We start from the raw sequence: 9,067 nt of genomic DNA, 5'->3' as shown, positions 1-9,067 counted from the left end.
CCGGGATCCACCTGGCACGCCCACCAGGGGCGACGCTCTGCCCACCAGGGGGCGATGCTCTGCCCCTCCGGGGCGTCGCTCTGCTGCGACCAGAGCCACCACTCTAGCGCCTGGGGCAGAGGCCAAGGAGCCATTCCCAGCGCCCGGGCCATCTTTGCTCCAATGGAGCCTCAGCTGCGGGAGGGGAAGAAAGAGACAGAGAGGAAGGGGGGGGGTGGAGAAGCAAATGGTCGCTTCTCCTATGTGCCCTGGCTGGGAATCGAACCTGGGTCCCCCGCACGCCAGGCCGACACTCTACTGCTGAGCCAACCGGCCAGGGCCTATCCTGCTATTTTTTTTATTTCCATTTTTAGGTATTACTGATTTTCCACTGAGGAAGAGGAGAGTGTAAATCTCATTTGCCACCATCACAATACCAGCTCTCACCCTCCCAAACACCATTTCTTATCTTCCTCTATTCTAAGTCATATGGTAATTTGATTAGGTCAATTTCAGTTACCTTTTTGGTTTTACTGGATTTAATATTCATATTGTTTGTCTTTTCATTTGCTTGCTTTTTGGGTTTTTGCCACTAATTCAACCCAAACCTTCCTCCACTTGTGTATCTCTCCCCTCAATACCTCCAAGCACATTAAGGATGCTATTGTTTCACTTTGACCAGCAGTAGAAAGCAATACTAGCAAAGGGAAGAAACTGTTCTATGAAACCTGGTAAGAGCTATAGCCCTGAAAGAAGGATCACCAGGTGGGAGTCATGGTCTTAAGAAGAATACAGACTCTGCCCAACTGAGGTCCAGCAAGGAGAGAGCAGGGGGAACAAATATTGTCACCTCGGTTCTCTCCTGCTGATCTTGTACCAGCATCTCCACTGGTCAAACCCGGTTGTAAAGCAGCCAGCAAGGAAGCCCAGATACTATCATACATACAGACCATTCCCATGTGACAAAGGAAAAATAAGAAATAGAAATTCCCCTGTTATTTTGATAGAACCCATTCTCCAATGACTTTATGAAAAAGGTTATATGTGAGGTAAATTACTTAAGTGTTTATAAGTCCGGACAATATCTTTCTGTCTCCAGCTAAATTTATAGTTTGGCTGGATATAGAATTTGAGGTCAGTAATATTTTTTTCACTTTGCTGTCTTGTCTTCTAAATTCCTTTATTAGTTATTACCGTTGAAAAATTGTCTACCATTCTAATGATTAATCAATCATTTGTATAAGATGATTGTGTGGACTTTTATATGAACTCAGTTTTTGTAACCACAGCTCTGAAATTCCAAAATGCTGACTTTTTTATATGGCACTCTCTTCATCACCAAGTGCCAGGTACTCAGCGGGGCCTTATCACTCAAAGTTCCTGTCCATAAGTTTTGGAAAATTTTCTTATTTCCCAAGTGATTTCTCATCTATGCTTCCTCTTTCTGAAACTCCAACTATTTGGATATTTAACCTGTAAGACTAATTCTTTATCTTTTTGTTTACCTTTCCTTTTATCGTTTTTTTTTGTTGTTGTTGTTGTTTGTTTTTTGTTTTTTTTAGAAATTTACTCACCTTTATACCAATTTTCAGAAACTCTTTCAGGTTCGCTGTCTCTTCCTTTATATAGCATCATCTTCTTGTTTTCCTGAAACTATTAATGATAGATTTTGAGGCTTTTGTTTGTTTTTAAATTTCCTTAAGCAGAGTCAATTTTCTCCAGTTGAGTTTTCTTGTTTGGTTTTGTCTCTGCTTTCACATTAGATGCTCTGGTGAGTCCTCACAAAAACTCATTTCGAAACTCAAGACACAAGGAAGGCTTTGGCAACTCCGGGTTTTTCTGTTAGGTAAATGTCTTGACCATTTCGTTAGGAAATTCTCCAATGTAAGAATCTTAAGAACTTTCTCTTGGGCTACATTCCATCCTCCCGTCTATAGAAGAAAAGCTAAATTGCCAGCACTTCGGAAACTAAGTGAAGAGGAAGGCCGAGTCTCAGACAGTTAGTTAACTTTCATTTAATCCCCTTGTAGCCAATTGTTCTGCTTTCGTTGTGCCTGTTGTCCTCTAGCCCACTGTTCTTACACATTTCAGACATCACACTGCCAGTCTTCTCCTGGGCCAGAAATGAAGCAGCCCCCTTGGTACAAGGGATAAAGAAAGTGCCTCCTTAAATAACCTTTGCAAATTCTATTTTTAGTTCTACCTTCCTCGCTTCTAGATGAACCTGTAATCACCAGTTCCTAAGCCTTTGGGGAAATTCTAGGGTGTCCCAACAAGTGTCTTGTTTTTAGCCTTGCCTTCATCCCCACTTTTAGATATACACTAAAGCACTCTTTCCTGAGCCTTGCAGGCCAGGAGGGTTTGGTGTGAGTTAGGTTGCATTGTCTCTCGGCTTTCCTCCACTGCCAGCTTAGTACTCAACTTCTTCAAGTCCAACAAATTTCTGGCCATTCCCTGCCTTTCTAGCTTTCATTTAAAATTTTTTTCATCTTCCATTTTTTTTTTGTCTTTGTGTGTTTAGGTAATTAAACAATAATTTTACTAAACTTTAGGGTAAGTACAGAGGTAAATGCATGTATTCATTTCTTCTACCTGCATTTGGGAGTCCAGCAGTTGCTGTTCTTTTTTTTTTCCAGTTTTATTGAGCTATAATTGACAAATAAAATTGTAAGATACTCAAACTGTACATTGTGGTAACATTTTTTTTTTACAGAGACAGAGAGAGAGTTAGAAAGAGGGACAGACAGACAGGAAAGGAGAGAGATGAGAAGCATCAATTCTTCATTGTGGCTCCTTTGTTGTTCATTGATTGCTTTCTCATATGTGCCTTAATGTGAGGGGGCTACAGCAGAGTGACCCCTTGCTCAAGCCAGTGACCTTTGGGCTCAAGCCAGCAACCATGGGGCCATGTCTATGATCCCAGGCACAAGCCAGCAACCCTTCACTCAAGCTAGTGAGCTCGCGCTCAAGCCAGCGACATCGGGGTTTTGCATCCCAGCATCCCAGCATCCCAGTTTGATGCTCTATCCACTGCGCCACCACCTGGTCAGGTGTGGTGATTTGATATATGTATACATTGTGACTGTTTTCTCATCATCTAGTTAATTATACATTCATCACTTTATTTATTTATTGGTAAAAACATTTAAGTTCTACTCTTAGAAAGTTTTGATTATATAATAGTGTTATCAATAGTCACATTATACATTAAGTCCTCAGACCTTAATTCATCTTATAACTGAAAGTTTGTATTCTTTTACCAACCTCTCACTATTTCCCTCACCATCCTAGCCCTTGGTAATGACCTTTCTACTCACTGTTTCTATGAGTTTGACTTGTTTTAATTCCATATATAAGTGACACCATGCAGTATTTGTCCTTCTCTGTCTGGCTTGTTTCACTTATCATAATGCCCTCAAGGTCCTTACATATTGTTGCAAATGACAGGATTCTTTCTTTCTCATAGCCGAGTAATTCTACTGTTTGTGTGCCCATGTGCATGTGTGCATGCGGTGTGTGTGTGTGTGTCCCATCTTCTTTACCCATTGATCTGATAATAGACACTTAGGCTGTTTTCACAGCCTGACTAGGAATTGACTCTGTTGGTGGGACCAAATAAGTGTAGAGTTTAAATATAAACTTGTCTTGCTTGTGTACTTTTTATACATGGGACAGAATCAGGAGGCATTCATTCACAAAGTGTTGTTTCATAGGATTCGTTACAAATTCATCAAGAAAACACAAAAGGCATTCTCTCCATAGTGCTTTATATCATATAGTGGAACAGTATTTTCCAAATCTTAGGGCACTTCCATGCATTTATCCCTGTTGGTACCTGAAACACAGGGCAGGTATTACTATCCCCTCTTTACAAATGAGGAATTTGAAGCTCACAGAGGTTGAACAACTGATTCATAATGACTTGTCCAGCTTAGTGTCAGAAACAAGACTAAAACCCAGGTCTTAAAATGCCAAAGTTAGTGCCTTTCCTTTGGTCCATACTTTCTCCAAATGGCAATATTTCTGTTTTTCTAATTTGGAAAACTGTGTTTTATTTTTTATTTTTAAATTTTATTTTATTTTTCAACTACAGTGGACATGCAAAATTATTTTATATGAGTTTCAGGTGTACAGCATAGTGCTTAGACACATAGAATTTATGGAATGACTCTCCTAATAATTCTAGTATCCACCTGGCACCAATATTTCTGCTTTTATAACTCACACAGGATAGCATTCAACCCAATGGGATTGGATGCTTTTCCAACATACTGCTCAGACTGGCCCATGGTGGTCCAAACCAAGACCACCCTTAGAGGATTTAATAATCCTAAGATTACTGGACTCCAACTCCAAGACAGTCTGATTTATAAGGTCTGGAGTGTGCACCCAAAATTTGAATTTTTAAATAGCCCTCTGGATGTTATAGCATGTAGCTTGATTGAGCACTACTGCCCTAAAGGACATTAAAGTGATCTGGAAGGGTCTGTAGGCTTCAAGGTAAAGATAAGCAAATGCCAGTTCAGCCATCCAGACGGCAGGCGTCCCAGCCTGAAACAGTCTACACTAATAGCTTCATCCCTTCCTCTCCTCCTGGTGGCCCCTGGCGGACCTCACTTCTGCCCTCATTACCTGGTCTGCCAACTCACATAATGGAGACTCCCTTGCCAGCTCCCTCCACCACTCCATTTCAGCTTGTGGGACTTAAGGGATTTGGCTTCCAGAAATATTAAATTGAAAAACTTCCTTCCTGATAACTTAGGACCTTTTTGGAACTTAGCTCTCGTAGGAGCCAGAGGAAAGGAATAATAAAGAGCTCTGTCTGTTATCTGATTGGCAGCACCGGGAATGCTCTCCCTGGCTCTCACGTGACCTCTTACCTGGAAAATATAAAATACAAATACCTTTAGGTCCGAGAGGGAGCACTTTAGCATCAAAATGCAGGCATATGCATATGGATACACAGTCGTACACAGGGGAGGAGGCTTCTTTTCTAGAATCTGAAGGTCCCTGAGCTAAAAAAGGTCAAAGAATGACAGAGACAAAGAGAAAAAAACTATTTATATAACAAGAGTCTTGCTATTTTATTTACTCCTGAGAGGAAGAAGGCTGAGCCTATTTGGCAAGTGAATGGGAGAGACCACTGTGCACGGCTTGGCAGGAAGAAGAAAGATCTCACCTGGAAAAGAATTGCTTTGAGGAAGGAGTAGGTGCAGAAATTTGTAAAGAGTAATTCGGCCACGGGAGGAAAATGATGACATGGAGTCTAGTGTGAGGTCCTCACCACCCAGTCAGGCATGCCCAGAGTACCTACCACTTCCAGAACCCTCTTTTTAGGGGTTCCTACACATAAGTCATTTTGCTGGTAACACAAAGCCCCAAACACCTAGCAAATTAAATAGCCTGGAGTGAGAACTTGATCCAAGGGTGGTCAATAGAGGCCAGAGGGGAATGTAAGGCGGCCTGGAACGAGAGCTCTCCCATAGGGAAAGGGCAATCAACTCACTCTGATTCTACAATTGATTCAACAAACATTTATTGAGAACCAGAAAGTCTGTGTACCTGGTCATCTTTTAATTTTAATTTATTTAACAAATATTTCTATTGAACATACTCTGGGCCAGACACTAACAGAAATACTTTTCAAATATTAATTTATTTTCATAAAAACTCTATAAGTTAGCTATTACCACCCCAAATTTGAAAGTAAAATAAACAAACAAACAAGAAGCAGGGCACCTAAGTAACTCACCCCAAGGCTACTCATTTATTAATTGGTAGAACCAGTCTTTTAAGTTCTAAAATATGTTAATAAACAAAAGACTAAATTCCATGTCCTCAGCCAATGACATGGTCTGGCTCTCTGGGGGAGAGTTGGTGGTACCCGGCACAGAAGCTGAAAAAAACCAAAGGGTGCAGGCTGGCAGCAGAGCCCACGAGGCAGCAGAGGCCTGAGAGGGACATGGAAGGGAGGTGACTGCAGATGACAGAAAAAGTCAGAGACCAGTAAGCTGAGGGTGAGGGCCTGGCAGCACAAACTGATTCCAAAAACATCCCTGTTGCCAGCCATGTTCATGTCCATGAGCTTAGTTTCGTAGCTGAGTTTTGCAGCCTCTTTTCCCTACAGTAAATCCAGCAGTACTTAATAATCCCAGTGAATTTCTACTCTTGACATCCTTAACAGGCCCAACATTCAGCCCTACGGAGCCCGAACCCCTCGTGAAAGCAAGGATTGCCGAGACAAAGAAGGCCATGTCCACACACAGGCTCCAGACGAGGTTCAGAGCACGAAGTTGTACTACTTTGGGACAAGCGCAGACACAGAAGGAGCAGAGTCAATGACAACTCTTTCTGCTTCAGACACGGGCAGGGGTGATGCAGGGCGATGTCAAGGGCTTCAACCTCACTGAAGAATGTGGAGGCGGCCCTAGCCCCGCAGTCCCCAAGCTCAGCAGCACCGGAGCCAGCAGACCACTGCATCTCGGGCGTTACAAGAGTGGCATCATGCACACTGGTTTCTGGGTATGATGTGGGATCACTTCAACTTTATCAACAGGATACGAAAGAAAGGGATATATCTTGGAGGGGAGTGACACCTGAGGAAGCTGGCATTCCTGAAGTTATCATGGAAGAGGATCAGCGCAAAATGGCAGTCACTATGTGGAAACCAAGAGGATTTATTGATGAGCACATCTAAGATATCCCTTGGGAACTGTCAGATATAATTGGGAGCATTTGATAGGAGACTGGAATAAGGCCCTGGATGGTTGGCTCAGCAGTAGAGCATCGGCCCAGCATGTGGAAGTTCGGGTTTGATTCTTGGTCAGGGCACACAGGAGAGCAACCATCTGCTTCTCCACTCTTCCCCCTCTTCCTTCTCTCTCTCTTCCCCTCTTGCAGCCATAGTTCAAATGGTTTCAGCAAATTTGGCCTTGGCCTCTGAGGATGGCTCCACGGCCTTGCCTCAGGCACTAAAATAGCTCAGTTGCTGAGCAATGGAGCTACAGCCCAGACAGGCAGAACATCCCTGGTAGGGGGCTTGCCAGGTGGATTCTGGTTGGGGCACATGTCTCTGCCTCCCTGCCTCTCACTTAATAAAAAGAAGGGAAAAAAAAAAGACTGGAATATTGCAAGAGCATCTTGTAGCTAAAATGAAAGTAATACTGTTTTTAAATTATTCACTGAGAACCTATTTAAGCCTTCACTCTGATGAGATCAAGAGGAACATGGACAATTTTTTTCTTTGATTTTCCTTTGTTCACCTAGGTCAGAGCTCTTCTGCATGGGAAAAGCTATGTTTACTAAGGCTGTGCCAAATCCCCTTGGTCGTCATTCTCACTTCTGCTGTGTCTCAGGAAGCCACATTCTAGCATTGAGTCAACACTGATGCTGGCACAGAACACTCAGCAGGAAGCTTCAGCAGTTCTGATGCAAGTCGCGAGGATTTCTTGGCAAGGGCTAGCTCACTGGAGTGTGGTCCATTAGGCAGAAGAGTCAATAGCTGCTGTATTATAAGCGCTTCAAAGCTGGAAAGGTCCAAAGGGACAACCTCTTTAATTTCCACATCGCAGATGGAGGGGAAAAAATGAGAATTTTATGTGACCCTCTGCAGGAATCTCATGTCACCTCACCCTTCCTCCGCATCAAGCCTCATCAGCTTCTGCTGCTCTCTCCAAGGAGAGTTCCAACCCTCCAGCACCCTAAGCCAATGGACCTTCTCATGTCCTCTCTTCCCTCTAGGTGAATAAGGAATGGGAAAACTTACTGTTGACCAGAAACACCAAACTAAGTTAGGTAAGCTGTATGGTGTTCATCACATCAAGGTCCCAAGAAGTTGTAAGATTGAAGATGAAGATGGAGACGATGATGACAAAGAACAATAATACTGAAAACAGTTGTGGCTCCCACTTTTTAAGCTGGGCAATATGCCAAATGCTTTATCTACATTTTCTTACTGAATGCTTACCATCAGTCTTAAGAAATAGGTGTTATTTTTCCCACTGTATTGAGGTTCAAATGCCAAGACTCACACACCAGGTCACCAAGTTACTAAGTGGCAAAGGAAAGCTCTGCACGGGAACCATCTGTCAATGGAAAGCAACTTCCAAACCTGGAAGAATTTTTTATGAGTTTATTTAAGTCAAACAGCCAACAATTGCCAGGAAGCAAAGTCTCAACAGATTGAGAAAGGGCTCTGGAAAGTGGCAGTTTCACCACTTACTTTATACATTAGAATCAAAGGGGAAGATGTAAGGGGGTCACATGAAATTGACTGGTGATAGGCTAGGGAGGCGGGAGAAGGCAGAGCAGGGAAGTCTCTAGGATTGGATAAAAAGTAAAACTGGCCTGACCTGTGATGGCTCAGTGGGTTAAAGTGTCGACCTGGAATACTGAGGTCGCTGGTTCGAAACCCTGGGCTCACCCAGTCAAGGCACATATGGGAGTTGATGCTTCCTGCTCCTTCCCCTTCTCTCTCTCTCTCTCTCTCTCTCTCTCTCTCTCTCTCTCCCCCCCTCCCTCTCTCTTTCTCTCCTCTCTGAAAAAAGAATTGAATAAATAAAGTCTTTCAAAAGTAAAAATGTACATGTCGAAACTTCTTTTACACAGGCAGGAACAAGACAGTACACAGTTAATGACTGACATGATAACAGTGACAATGAGGGGGTCTGTTGGTTCCTGCTCTGGTGGGAGGCCTGCCCGAGGGGGCAGGGAAAGAAGAGGACCCTTACATTCCAAAGACATGTCATCAGGTACACACTGTAGAGGCAAAAGACAACAGACAGGCTTGAGTAAAGCAAGCACTGACCTTTATTAGAGAAAAATACCTCCCTAGGATATGACTACCCGCCATGAACTGCTTTCGGTTAGAAAGTCTTCATTTCAGACCATCCCATGTGGTCACTTTGGGTCTCTGAGTCTGCAAGGCCACCATGCAGGTTTCCCCTGAGCTTGTCAGGTTCAGTTCGTGGCCCCGACTTTTATTTTTTTTCATCCACAGAAACCTAAGGATGAAAAAAGCCTAAAGAGTCAGTCTTGAGGAAAATAGTCAACCACATTTCCCATTCTATTCATTTCCCCCATTTAAATG

This window comes from Saccopteryx bilineata, chromosome 2 (genome assembly GCF_036850765.1).
Source record: "Saccopteryx bilineata isolate mSacBil1 chromosome 2, mSacBil1_pri_phased_curated, whole genome shotgun sequence".
Classification (NCBI taxonomy): domain Eukaryota; kingdom Metazoa; phylum Chordata; class Mammalia; order Chiroptera; family Emballonuridae; genus Saccopteryx; species Saccopteryx bilineata.
Note: the sequence above shows the minus strand (reverse complement) of the source record.